Source organism: Danio rerio, chromosome 8 (genome assembly GCF_052040795.2).
Source record: "Danio rerio strain M-AB ecotype USA chromosome 8, GRCz13ab, whole genome shotgun sequence".
Taxonomy (NCBI): Eukaryota; Metazoa; Chordata; class Actinopteri; order Cypriniformes; family Danionidae; genus Danio; species Danio rerio.
The window spans coordinates 16,196,769-16,212,259 of record NC_141028.1 but is presented as its reverse complement, the minus strand read 5'-3'; the positions used below and the strand labels follow the sequence as shown (position 1 = coordinate 16,212,259).

Genomic DNA, 15,491 nt, shown 5'->3' with positions numbered 1-15,491 from the left:
ATCCACCTATCTATCATTTTATCTATCATTCCAATCATCCATCCATCCATCTATCCATCCATTCTATCATTCTAACAATCTATCTGTCATTCTATACATCCATCTATCTATTATTGTATCGTTCCATCCAACCATCCATATCCATATCCATGTAGCCGTCTGTTGATTTCGTATGATAATTGACACTTCTAAGAATAATGGTTTGAGCATTTATACCAAAAGTATTTAAGAAGAGGAAAAGATAAATGTGTTAAAGGGAAATATAAGCCCACTAAAAAGTTGACTGCTGAGAGACATTTATTGCAGATCCTATAGTTTATCTAGTAAGATATCACACATATCTTCCCCTTATATTGGACAGAAACATTTCAGATCTGCAACACTTTCAATCTGTCATCCGCAGCCTAAACCAACACACAGCCAGACACTCAGCCATCACAGATACAGTCAGGAGAATCCCTCACCTCATGTTAAATGCAGCTGCCTCTGCTACAGTATCTTAGAGCAGTGAACCCCAAATCCAGGAGAGATGAAAGTCCATTCATTATTCATCTGTGAATTACATCTAGGCCGAGCGGCGTGGGGGAAGATGGAGGAGGGGAGGACAGGAGGTTATGGAGGACAGCAGGAGTCAAGGTCTTATTTGACAATGTGCACTTAAGCCTTTAAACATCTAAGACAGCAAGTGATGGATGCCTGAATGCCGCACTGTTTCAATATCCAGAGGCCGCAGAATAGCTATAAAGATAGATTGGAGGATGTGTTATTAAAAGAGTTGGCACATACTTTTAGGCAGTGTGTTTTGAGTCCTGATGTTTAACATTTTTACTTATTTACTTATAATAATTTTTATTACGGTCCCATTTCTGTTAGTTTTAAAATGGTCTGATCAGAAGTGGTTAGTTGAGATGCATTTCCATTTGATATTAACATTTGTGTCACTAGTTCTTGTGTTTGGATTTTGGATAAACCTTTCCCTCTTATTTTGTCATGATCTACTGCTTTTTTGTGTGTTATTGAATTAGCAAATCAAAGTGGTTAAAAACTTAAAATGTTTTAGACCCATTTTCCATCTGGATTTACCCAGCTAACAATTGTGTGTTTAGTAGAGGTTTAATAGACATCTAAAAGTAGACAGCTTGGCTAAAACATGGCTAAATTTGTGCTCTCAATGAAAATCTACACTGTAAAAAATTTGACCTTAAATTCACAGTAAATTACTGGCTAATAATTGCATTACTTTCACAGTAAATTACTGTATGTAAATTCACAGTAAATTATTGTGAGGTAGTTCACAGTAATTTACTGTGGTTTTGTCACATTAAATTATTGTGAAATTACTACCATATATTGTAACTTTACAGTAGATAATAAAGTCCGTTACTGTGATTTCACAGTATTATCTTGTAGAATTAACTATATTTTACTGTGAATTTGCAATATGATTACTGTGATTTAGCAGTAGGTTGCAGTTTCAATACATGATTTAACTGTAAAGTTTGGTGCTGTAAAATTTCAAAGCAAATTTAGGTCACACAAAAATGAAAATTCTATCTTGATTTACTCACCCTCAGGTTGTTCCAGCTCTGTTAAAAATGATTTTTTTTTGTTAAACACAGGAATAAAAATATCAAATATTCCCCTTTGTGTCTAAACAACCTGAAAATGCGTAAATGATGACATAATCTTCATTTTTGGGTGATCTGAGAAGACTCTAAAATCAAAATAAAAACAAACACGCATACATTTTACAGATTTATTTAACAGCTTAATGACATCTGTGTAAGCATTTCAGAAAACTTTCAAAAGGTGAAGGTGAAGCCCCAAAAAATCCTAAGAACATAATAACAAAAAAATCTGACATCATATGTAGCATACATATAAAAAGCAGTGCTTCAGAGTGCGCTCTCTCTCTCTCTCATTATATATATCATGAATCATTTTCCTGATAATTGTACACACTTGCTGGTTGATGTGTCTTCTCTGCTTCTTTGACTTCGTCTGTCTTCCATCTCCAAACTGGTGCCCAAAAAGCACCTATAAGCAAAAGAGCAGACAAACAGTTAGCTTCATACAACACTACTGGGACACTACTGCTGCACTACAGAGCAAAATTACTGTTAGCTCAGTTTGAACATGCTGACAATACTGTAGCTCAGTCAAACTGCAATCATTTAAACAAAAACATCTGAAAACCATTTCCATCACAAACACACAATCACGAACAGTCCAACAACAAATAGTGGTTTTAATGACCTAGGCAGAGCATTTTAAAACAGTTGATTTGATTTACACCTTCTGTTTACAGACTATAATCTAATGCTGGGTTCACACTTATTGCAAAGTTAACACATGCATCACAGCATTTGCTCTTGAATACAAGCAGGATGTTTCTTGCATCAAGCTAATTTTTCATGATTTGAATATTAGGAAAATTTTGCAAAAAACTTGATTGAAGTGATACAGCACTTGTGTTGTATTCATTTCAATCAAGTTTTTTTGTAAATATTCCAAACATTTTTCAACGTTTTTTGAGTTTCACTTAATTTGTGCTTCACAGTAAAAAATTCCCACTATTTATGCATTTGCAATGACTTGTATGTAATCCACTCACCTGAATAGGTAACTTCACATATGGTATAAGAGCCCCATCCTTTTAAAGACAGCTTTCCCTCTGGTCTCCAGCACAGACAAACAAATTGAGTCTGCAACACGGCCCTTTATAACAAGGGGACAAGGGGAGTCATGACTTGTGCTCCTATACATTCCTTGTTTAACCCCCCGAAAACAAGCTCTCGGTTACAATATTTATTGTAGACATTACCTTAAATTCCAGAGTGCAAAAGGCATCTTCAGCATACTTCAATTTCAGACCAGATCCAAAGTCAGTCGTTAAATCCAGGTGAGGTCCCATGACCACTCGACCCTCCAAGGAATAAGACTGTTTGTTTGATGTTGTACTGCTGGGGAAAGAAAGACTAAATTAGAGATGTTTGTGAATAATTACATTTGTTTGTAGAAACAAAGTTGACATTCCATGCTCTGCCTATTAAAAACCAAGCAAACAAGCACACATGCCCAGTAAAATTGCTAATAAAAATAAAAACTATAGTTTAAAAAAATCTTTGTCTAATATTTACTACGACTGGAGGTACTGGTGGAACTTCTGGAAGAAGAAAAAGAGTTTGTACAAGAAACTGCTCACAACAAATTTGTGAAAAACCTGACATTTAAAAATCTAATAAAAACGAGGAAGGTTCAACATTACCTTTAATAATCAAGAGAGGGGTGATTGGCATCAGTGTTTCAACATCAGTGGCTGTGGCTGCAAAAAAAATGAATATAATAAGAGTTGAAAAAGACTCAACCTAACACACACACACATACTGTGTGTGTGTGTGTGTGTGTGTGTGTGTGTGTGTGTGTGTATATATATATATATATATATATATATATATATATAGGTTTAGACTGTGATAATGAGTTTAGGTTATATTTGTGTGCTCAGAATTTACACTCACCTCACACTTCAGCTATTATCAGGTACACCTGAACACCAAAAAATAAAATCTACAGTTAGTGACACTATACAATTAGTTCTCATTAGTAAATGTTATGCATTAACACCAGTGAGAAATATACAATATGTACTGTGTTAGTGTTAGTTTAAAATAATACAACTGAATTGTATTATAAGCCTAATTTAATAAAACAGTTAAGACTTGTTTCATAATGAGTTTAGTTTATTTAACTAACTTAACGTTAACGTAACAGTGAACAAAATTAACGTACATGATGGTGACTAACCGTAACGTTAACTTAAGTGAAAGCCAGAGCTTACCTTAAAGTCACAGTCATTCACCTTTACTTCAGTCTTGTACTGAAACAGAAAATGCAGTTAACAAGAAGTTAATTTAAGAAAATTCCCTTTCTTTTTTTCAGGAACTAACGTTAACGTTATGCTATGTTACCTCAGAAAACACTACAATCACCATCTGGCGTCGTTAATTTCTTGTTTTAAAAAAAGGCGCGCTTAAACCCTGTATGTGCGAGTACAACCAAAGTACTCGGTAAATTCCAGTTAAATGACATGCACTATACAGAAATACACATACAACAATCATTTAACGGACAAAAGTCATATTTTAACACTTACCGAGGATGAATTCGTTGGGTGAAGAGACGAGGCGTCGTATGTGGCGATGGCGCTTGTTTGCGGTCGAGTCGAGTCAGTTCTGTTCAATGAATCGGCTCCTTTAAGTGAACAGTAAAGAGTCGAATTCGCCTGAAACCGATTCCATTTTGCATAATATTGTAAGACGTAGACATATAATTCATTAATATTTCATCATATTGCTTGGTTCGTGTACTGCTTGTACACAAATTGCATGTTGATGACTATGAGCTCATGAACACGTCTGATAAAATATCTGAATCTGATTCAATGTCACACGAGCCCTGAACCGAAGCAGTGCAAAAGTGATATATTCATTGAAATATAAAGTTAATTTTTTTCTTCGCCATTCAAAATATTACATATCTCTGACTTTAATAATAAAAATAAAGTTCGTTTGGAGTGTATTAAGAATTATTATTTTTTCCTCCCAGGATTCATTTCGCACCAAGCTGCATCAAGCTGTAATGGTGGATGAGAAGGCACATAATATTATAAATATTGCTTTTAATATGTAATGAAATAAAGTTTTAACACTTTTTCATGCGAGAATGTAGTTCTTCAAAACCAAAATCTGTGGATTGTTAGTAAAGATTGTGTGTAATTTTAAGTGTGTTTTGCCGGTAGCGGAGATCTATGACCTCCAGGCGGTAACGGCGCTCATTACTCATGTATCCGCCGAGAGGCGCCTGTCTTCAGGCTAGACATTGGGACAATTGCCCCGTCTTCGATGGCTCTATATGCGTCAGAAAATGTAGTTTTAACTGTTTTTCATGCTAGAATGTAGTTGTTTAAAACTCTAATCTGTGGTTTATATATATATATATATATATATATATATATATATATATATATATATATATATATATATATATATATATATATATATATATAATTCTGAGATTAGTGACCTCCAGGCGATGACAGGTGCCCAATACTCATGAAACCGTCTAAAGCAGACATTTACCCTGACATTGAAATAATTTTTGGCTGTTTAACAGTCTTTGGTTTCATTAATTAATTACTTTTTATTCCAGTTTATTATGTTTTGGCTAAGCACACAGATATGTTCATTAAATAGTATTTCCTATTCTATGTTAACTGTAAAAAAAATTAAATAATGGTGCAGTACAACCAAAAAGATGTTGGTAACCAAATCGTTTTGGGGGCTATAACATTCTGTTATTATCTGTTAAAAGTTAATTTGTATTAATTTCTACGTTGAAATAAAAAAAGGTTTGAATTTCTATAACTAACGTGCAAAATATATAGTCTTTTTCACAGTAATTTGCTGTAATCATGCTACCTGCCGTAATTTCACAATAAAAATATGAATACAACATATTACTGTGAATTTTTCAGTTAAATACTGTGAAGGGATACTAATGTAATTTACTGTGAAAAATTACAGTAACTTGTTGTGAAAACCTGGAAATTTTTTACAGTGTAATATACATTTAAGAATAGCCCGAAACTAGACTAGTGGTCAAATAGACAGATTAGACAGACTTTATATGTGTAGTCATTTATTTATGTTTGTTCGATGACTAGTCTCGTTTTGGCCTATTCTTTGACGTCTATTAGATTTTCACTGACAGCCAAAATTTAGTCTTATTTTAGTCAAGACAACTATTTTTAGACATCTATTAGACATCTTTTAAAAACAAAAAATGATTGCTGGGTAGCTTCATCTACGTTATTTGATTGACATAAATGGATATTAATGCCTGGTGTGAACAGGATTTATTTACTTTGCACAAGGAAAAGACTGAAAGTTCAGAAAAGTTCAGAAAGATTGAACGTTAGATGGTGATTTGCAGACTATATCGTGTGTTATGCCATATATATATATATATATATATATATATATATATATATATATATATATATATATATATATATATATATATATATATATATATATTTGTCTTATATATACAGAGTGTTTTAAATGAACAGATTATTTATGCATTTTTTTAACATATGCATATAAGATGTCAAACATGCACGCAGAACTTTTATATAGTGGTAACCAAATATATGCAAATTACATATTTGACATACACGTTCATATTTTTGTTTCACATATATAAAATATATGTCATATATGCAACAAATTTTTCATTTTTTCTTTCGTGTTTGGCCACAACATTTTTAAATATGTTAGATATGATTAAATCCATATATGGTCATAAATGAACACATATATAAAATTAAAGAATTAATAATACATATAAAAAATTCATGTATACTGCTCAAAAAAATTAAGTGAACACCTAAAGAACACAATGTATCTCCAAGTGTTCCTATTATTTTTTTGAGCAGTATATTTGAACATATATGTACATATTTATAATTCCAAAGTTTGAAAAAAATATGGACGTGGCCGTTTTTCCAATTTTTCTAAATATATGATTCTTAAATGGCATATATTTAATATTTGTGAAATCCAAACATGAACTTGTATATCATTTATGTAATTTCCATAAATTGCCATATATCAATTTTTGTGGACACACAGTTGTCCTTTCAAGCTTTGGGACCTAAACTTGGAGTCAAAGCACTGAAAATGTTTACATAAACTGTAAAAATGCGGGGTTTTACACAATTCATTCAGCACAATCTCATGGCAATTTGTAACTTTTTGGTTTAGTAGCTAATTTGTATAAATTTGTACAATCTACACTCAAAAACAAATTTTTATTTTACTTGTTTAAACTACTTAATTAAAATAAGCTAAAACAACATAATTCTTGAGATTTCTTCTGGACAACTTAATTTTTTTTATGTTAATATAAATTTGTTAAAAGTGTATAGTTAACTTTAACAATTTTTGTTAGGACAACATAAATGAATTATGTGGAACCCTGCATTTTTTACAGTGTAATTCGTACAATTTAGTACGATTTGCTCATCACCCAATGATGGTTGGGTTAGGGGTGGGGTTGGGTGCCACGCCTCCTTTTAAAAAAATCGTACATTTTTGTACTACTGAACTCGTAGAATTCATAAGAATTAGCCACTAAACTTACACAAAAGGTAAAATATTTAAGTTTTCTCGTGAGATCAAGCAGATTCATTTGCATTATTCCAACACAAATGGATTCACATTACAAATATTAAGCATTGTGTTGTTGTAGTTCATTTTTAATAAGCAGTTTGATCAGGCAGTTAAAATCTTTTTTGAGTGTATGTAAAACTGCCAATCACGCCTTTAAGCGTTTACTTCAGTCTATAATCCATCACACCTATTCAAACGGTGCGTTCTGATGAAGCCATTCAAAACAAGACAGAAAATAATATTTTTTAAATGATCAATTTTAATGTAATCTTAATAACATTACAAGTGGACCACTGAGAACAAAACTGAAAAACAGAGAGTTTATGGCCTCTTCAGTTTAAAATGAACGGCAGTTAATGCTTCATGTTTCAGTTTCTCTTGATGTCATATGCTAATTGAGGCATAATCTATTCTGTAATGTTTGTTTTGTAGTACATTCTCTTTCATTTATGCACACATGCACATATGCGTGTACAGTGTCAGAGGAAGGAGGTCGAAAGCAAACTATAGGCGGTGGCTGTGAAACCATATGCTCAGGTATTTCAAGTCTCTGCTGCGCATACAAAAGCACACTTTCTTTCTTGTTTTAGTGCTGTAGACTTGTTCGCCATTGATCTCTGGTTTTTATACACTGACTACACTAAAAAAATATTTTTTTAATTATAAATATTTTATTTTTAAGAGTTAAACCAAATAAAGTATTTAAGAAGACATTTATTTGAAATCATTAGCAAAATTTATTAGCAATTTTTGTTAAAACACTAAACTGTCAACAAGATTTTAATGCGTTTGAATGAAGGTTGCATATCTGAACACACATCACATAGCATAAAATCACTGATATTATGAAATACTACTAAAATTAAAAGCTGTATTCTGTTTTAATATATTATTAAATGTAATATGTTCCCTAAGTGCCAATACTCCAGTCTGCAAACTCACACGATTGTTGCTCAAGAAACATTTCTAATTATTATTATCAGTGTTGAAAACTGTTGTACTGCTTAATATTCAACATAGGCTCATTCTGAAAACATAGCTGTATATACATTTCTGGAGATTTCTGGAGATACATTTCTAGCCAGAAGTACAAATGGCTGCATATCGTCTTTAAAACGAATGCTACAAGGTGGTATGACGCCGTTGCTTTTCACGCTTATCAACTGACCTCTTACCTCCGTATGAACTGCTTTCCAACTATTACCAGTGTGTCCACTTAGCTTGCCATGTATGTCGGCGGACTTGAGATGCAGAGAGGAGCTGACCCTGACGACGGGTTTAAGTCCGGTAAAGAACAGTTTCAGAAAGCAGGTAAAACAAAAACAAAGTAAAAAAAATTAAATAAACAAGTAAATAACGGGGTGAGAATGTGGTAAAATCTGAAAACGTAGTAAAAATCAGGCGAGGGCTTTCCTTTTTTTTGGATTGCTTTTCCAAACACTTTCAGTTGAGTTAAGGGAAGTGGGCGGGCAGGTCAATCGATGCTTTTGAAAACACTATTGGTTGGGTTTAGGGAAAGAGGAGGGTGGGTCAGTTGATCAGTCAGTCAGTTAGTCAGTTGACAGTGGCCTCTGGTGGATTTACAGCAGGCACGAATAGCACTCAAAAGAGAAATTTGAGATCTCAAAAAGCAAACACAGCAGCCTCTGGTGGATTTGCAAAAACAAAAACTGCAAAAAAAAAAAAGTATTTGGCGCTCTCCAGATATGTATATGGTGCGTTTTAAGAATGAGCCTGGGTTGTTAATTCTTTTGGGGAAACACAGACACAATGTTTTAATAATATGCATGAACAGCCCTAATTTAGTCTTTAACTTAGACTTACTGACTTTATTTTTTTTTTATTGAACTCAGTATTATAATACTGTTTGGATTTGTGTATATACTCCAGTCAAGAATAAAGATCAAAAAGAGTATTAGTAATACTTAATTTAAACATTTTTAAAGCATGTTTTGCAGACTTCTCTGCTCATTTTATATTCTCGTCTAATCCCTTTATTTAAACGTTAATATATTTGCTCTTCCAACCTTTTATTATTGTCACTTTTTTTTTTACAATGAAAGTAAACTTACATTACATTACACTCACATTATGCATCTGTAAAAGGTCATCCCAGTTCATTCCTAGTCTTTAATGCTACAAAACATCCGTCAGCGTCTCCGTTTGGACTTTGATATCTACACTCTGATTGGTGGATCAGTCTCTGGTGTGTCTCAGCAGAACAGATTGTGTTGCTGAGAGCTCCGCTGTCTTCAACACATTCATCTTTAATCTATATTCTAATGGTGTTTCTCTCCAGGGGGTTCACAGGTGCCAGCACCCCCATTGCAATGTGAGAAAATTGAACCGATCTATACAGGACGTCCTGTAAGCGCTGAAATACGAGGGTAGTATAACATTTCATTGGGCTGTTGTGTGTTTTTTTTTTAATATTTTGCAGTCTGGTCGTGTTTCTCTGAGGATTATGGTTTCCCTATAGTCATCCTGTTCATGAAGCTTTCTATTTTGTCACCTTGGCCTATTTGCCTTTTTTATCAAGCGCCCATTTTACAGTTGTGTAGGAAACATTGGGCTTTTTTATATACGGGCTAAATTTATCCTGGTGCCTTTGTGAGCCAAAGCAGGTGGGTTTAATTTGAGTCTGGCCCCTCTGGATCTGTGTGTTGTGGTTAGAGTGTGTGCCTGTGTGTGTGTGTGTGTATTCCCATGCTGGCTAGGATCCTTTTATGCCATGCTGTAGCCCAGAGCAAAGCACCGACTGGAGAAAGTCTGTTGACATTGACAGGCATTGGTTGACATTAGAGGAAGTAGAGTGAGTCCTGGAGCTTATTTCTTTACACATGAACACCCACAATACACTTATTAGGAGAGCTTCAAGATTCAGTTTTCTGTCTGTTTGCTTGTTTAAAAAAAGGAGATCTTTATAATGATTTTGAATAAACAAACCAACAAAAATAACTTTATATTCCCTACAACATCCCTATTAGCTTGTAGACTGATTTTATGTGAAAGACTCGAGAGGTTGTTACGAGGAATGTTTAACTATCATCATAACAAAGCAAGTTATTTACCGAAACTGTCGAGATAATGTTGACAGCTGTCATTTTGTTGTTTTATTTTTGTTATTGACAGAAAATTATGTACGTTATATTTACTGAACAATATATTATTTTAGCATTGATATCGCAATGTGAACATTTGCAATAGTTACATCGCAGTATATGTTGAGTCTGGATTATATTTGATCACTTTGCAAGTTTTTTTGGAGCCCTGTGACTGAGGATTTTAAAAAAACATTCAGGCATAAGAAACTATACCGTTTGTTACTTTAATAACAATTCTGTTTATTTAATTGTACACAACAAAGACTATGCAGTATTATCAAAGAGCATAGAATCACCAAGAGGCAACACTCTAGTGCGATTTGGGAAACAGCCTCTAGATGGTGCGACAGCCATTTTGGAACGAAAATTCCAATAGAGCAGCAGCATATTATAAGTCTGTAAAATAAACTATTAAAGGTGCTGATGATTGTGATAGTAAATGGTAAATTGTCATCTTTCAGGTTGTATTTGAGCTTTAATGCGCATTTAAAATAAAAAAATAAAAAACAAAGCAGCTTCTTGCCATCGCGACGGCAATAAGAGCTAATGGACAGACGATCGCTTTCACTCCAAAATGGCGGAATCCGGAGCTGTTGCTGGGCGCTGCTATTGCAATGGAACGTTCTATTGAGTGTCGCCTCTTGGTCATTCTAAGCTCTTTGGTATTATGTTACATTTGATTATTCAATTACTGTATTCCTGAATACTGTCAGACTCCTTGGAAAACAATTAAAACACTGTTTATTTCAATTTTATATTTTTTTCTTTATTGTATTATATATGTTTGTACATTTATTATCTTTTGTGCAAAAAAAAAAATCATCCCAATCAATCTACAATTATAAATGCTTTCCAAATAGATATTCAAGTCATCTAGTGAAACTGTATTATTATATCGCAATAATTAATCACAGAATAAAAAAATATCACAATGTTAGAATTTTCCAATATTGTGCAATGTCGTCTTTAAAATATATTTTATTTTTAACAGAAGGAATAAACTAATAAACATTTGAAACAAGTAAAGGGTGAGTAAATGATGACAGAATTAAAATTTTTGGGTAAACTGTCCTTCAACACTGTATACACATATTCACCAAATTCACATTCTCTGATAAACAAAACAATCAGATAAGTTGTTCATTCATTCATTTTCTGTTTAGTCCCTTTATTAATCTGGGGTTACCACAGCGGAATGAACCGCCAAATTATCCAGCATATGTTTTGTGCAGCGGATGCCCTTCCAGCTGTGCCCATCACTGGGAAACACATGCACATTCATTCACACACACACACTAAGGACAATTTAACCTACCAAATTGACCTGTACCGCATGTCTTTGGACTGTGGAGGAAACCAGAACACCCGTAGGAGACTCATGCGAACACTAGAGGAAACATGCAAACTCCACACAGAAATGCCAACTGACCCAGCCGAGGCTCGAACCAGCGACCTTCTTGCTGTGAGGTGACAGCACTACCTACTGCGCCACTGCAAAGCCCAGAGAAGTTGTGTAAAAAATTTTAACAAAAGTTGCACCATGTGAAGTTTTATCAAGACAGAGCTTACCAAATGCACAAATGTTTAACGCACAACTAAAAAGTAACACCAATTTCCTTTTTTGGAAATTTTTTCCTTTTTATTGGCTGATTGTAAGTTTTTTTTAAAATAGCAGCTAATATTACGCATTGTAGATGTGATCCTAATTTATCAGTCACTGAAAGGATAATTCTTTGTAATTGAAAATATTAAAGACTAAGCTGTTTCTTGAGTATGTATGTTGACTTGTCATGCTTGTCAGAGGTTTAATAAATGTTGCCGGATCATTTAGGAATCAGATCACATGGGTGTTGTTGCATCAAGATCAGTCAGGCATCTCTACATACTAGCAAAGTCTATTAGACAGCCTTCCCATTTAATTTACATAAAATGATCATCATTGCATTTAATCACTAAAATAAACAGATCATTGTTCTTAAAGAAATATTTTTCTCCTTGATCCGCCAGATATAAATCATATAGGAGCTCTCTGAAAAGCCAGACACTCTGAGGGAAATGGCTATATGAATTATTGATGGTTATTGTTCCCGGTCAGCTTGATTTATATTAAATGATAAATTATTCACATAGTAGAAGATGTGCGATGCTGGTCCACCTCAGCATTTTAACCCTGGCTTTATTGGATTGGAAATTAAATAAAAAAGTACGAGACCATCAAATGAAGTAAATGAGATGTGTTTCGAAGCATTTCATTATCTTATTTTGTTCCATTTTTATTTGATGATTGTGATCAATTGCTCTGGCTGGTCAATGGGGATTTACAGTTGTTTTTTAGGCATTCAAGTTATTTTTAAGCCATTATTTATATACATTATTCAAAGTATATATTCTCTGATCTCATTAATCCAGATGTTTTATAAATGTTTGTGTTGATAGCTGACATTAACATCTGCTGGTGAAGCTTTCAGAGAGTGACGGTGTAATTCTTTGAGCAAGAACGCGGTGATTATCAGCAATTTACAATTTACATTCTCGCCTGAGGATGCATGCATATTTCAGCACATCCTCGGCTTGCGGGTAATGTATTCGAGATGAGTATTAATAATCACCAATTACCACTGTAACCTAATTGTAATCCAACACCAGAGTCTCTCGCTCTACGTACAGATGGCCCACGCAAGCCCTGGGGAGGCAACGGTGGAGACGGAGGCTGGAAGTAGACGGGAGCTGAAGTAGAGAGAACTAGATAAAAGGAGAGATTTGATGTTCAGATGAGTGGGGGTGGGTTTAGTCATATGAAGGACGACACAAGATATTCACCTTTGTTTTTTGTGATCATTCTTCAAATTTGGCCCATTTAAAAGAAGACTCAGAAGATCACTGGACTGAGGGTCATAGAAATGGTCATAGAAATGGCAGAATTTTTTATTCCAATTAAAAATAATAACATTCTCTCGCAAAGAGAGAATTAGCACTTCATTCAGCATGCCAACAGATAACTGATTAAGTTTTGTTTTAGCATAATTGCAGAAAACTAAAGTCAGAGAGAATGTGAGAGAGAGTGAGTGAATGTGAGGTTTATGTGGCTTACATCGACACAAAGTTGTAAAATGTGCACCAAAGGATAGATTTTAAGATTCTTTTATTAGTTTATAAGGCACTAAATACACTACCTGACACCTTCTTACATTTCTGACTGTTTATCGAGATGCAATTCAAGCCGTTTGCTACGCTCTTCTAGTACTGGACTTTCAGAATTTTACTCTTTAAATCTGATGCGATCAGGCGGCACCTCTTTTAGTCACTGTGCTCCAAAAATTTTAATTGTCTCCTAAATAAAGTGAAAGAATCCTCCAGCATTTATGGTTCTAAAAAGCATGTCAAGACGCACCCTTTTAAAATTTTATATGAATATAACAGTATGCGGAGTGTATGCATTTTATTTATATATTTTTATTGTGTAGGTGTATGTATGTATGCATGCACAGTGTGTGCATGTATATACATATGTAAGGACTATTGTGTGTGTGATTGTGTAGATATATGCATATATGCATGTATATGTATGCTTTTATCTGAGTATATTTGATGTTTATTTTGCTTTATTTGTCCTTACATTTGTTTATCTGTTTTATTTTACAATGATTACTTGTTTGTTGTTTGTGAAGCGCTTTGAGTTGCATGTGTGTAGGAAAAGTGCTAAACAAATAAAATGTATTATTATTATTATTATTATTATTATTATTATTATTATATAATGACATGGGTATGACTTACTTGTACTCTGATAAGGTGGTTTACAGGGGCACACCTCATGTCCCAATAATTCAAAACTCTTTAAAATCATGTGTAAAAGTTTACATTTAAATTTTACAACAGGTTTCCTGTAGGGTTGGGTTTAGGGTTGGGGTGAGGGTAGGTATAATCAGTGGTTTTGACAGTATAAAATACATTACGCCTATGGAGTGTGCCTGTAAACCCTCAAACAAGTGTCCCAGCAAATACACAAGCAGCAAATTGTGCACAGTTGTCTGCTTTTAAGTAGTTGGAGCATTTTAATTACCCATACTTGCTTCCCTTACCATTTTATTCTACTGCAACATAGTGCAAATGAGATAAATGACATAAGTATGTTATAATCGGTTATGATCTATTACTTAACTGATACTGAAAACTCATTTTGACAGCCCTAGTATTCGTTCCATGGTCTGCTAAAATGCTTGATTCTGATTGGCTGAAAAGTGTGCAATAAAATCATCTCATGCACAGTCAGATTTGATCATAGTTAGTTCAAAATAAATGCACTTCCCTCATATATTGGTAGAATCCATAGTATTTCATTAACAGTGTCCGGAGCCTTTAGTCCTCTGTGTAAAATCAAAGAGATGCCAGAAGCAAAGCACGAAGGGAACATCTTTGGTAATCATAAAAATTGTTTTCTATGAAGCTACACACACCTGGGTTGCCATTTGCTTAAGAAAAGCAATGCAATTGCGAAGAGGTAGCTAACACAAGTTACTATGAGCTATCAGATATGTTTGTGTCATTTACACTCACACAAACAAACTCTCGCGCAAATGCTCTCTCTGTCTGCCTGTGACTAATTCAAAGTGGGGAGATCTAACATGAAAATTTGGTCAAATATTGCACTGCAAAGAGCAATGCTGTTTTAATTTTATTATTATTTATTATGACCTTAGAATAAGATAAGATTGGGATTTTTATTGGCCTGCTGTGGTGTGCTGCACCGTCTGTATAGTATTAAACATGAAAACCTAATTTGTGTGTTATTATAATTCACATTCACTGCAGCACCCTTTTAGCTTTATTACTCACCAACAGGTGACATGACATGATTTGACCTTTTTATGTCATGGTTTAATATGACATTCATAACGTTTATGAAAATTGAGCTCTTGCCACACTAGTGAATCATGTTAATCACTTGCGTTAAATAATTAGAAATATAAGAGCATGAATATGCATTCTGTATGCAAATGAAATGTTAATTTAGTCAGAGCTGCTGTCATGATTAAAAGAGCCACTGTTTATTGCAAAAATATTACTGAAGTAACCTTTCCAGTGCCCGACAAAGTATAGTAATTAAAGAGAGTTTATATATAGTGCTTTTACATTGTGTACATATATACAA

General features: G+C 33.8%; 1 protein-coding gene and 1 long non-coding RNA gene across 3 annotated transcripts in view; one reads left to right on the top strand and one right to left on the bottom strand.

The window, feature by feature from the left end:
* Positions 1-15,491, top strand: part of xpr1a (xenotropic and polytropic retrovirus receptor 1a) — a 161,011-nt gene that overhangs the window by 25,285 nt on the left and 120,235 nt on the right.
* LOC147842606 (uncharacterized) lies at positions 1,743-4,244 on the bottom strand. The gene is made up of 7 exons (XR_015497662.1): positions 4,157-4,244; positions 3,842-3,880; positions 3,522-3,549; positions 3,269-3,325; positions 2,825-2,963; positions 2,615-2,718; positions 1,743-2,037 (listed from the first exon to the last, which is right to left on the bottom strand). It is a non-coding gene; the product is annotated as an uncharacterized LOC147842606 (long non-coding RNA).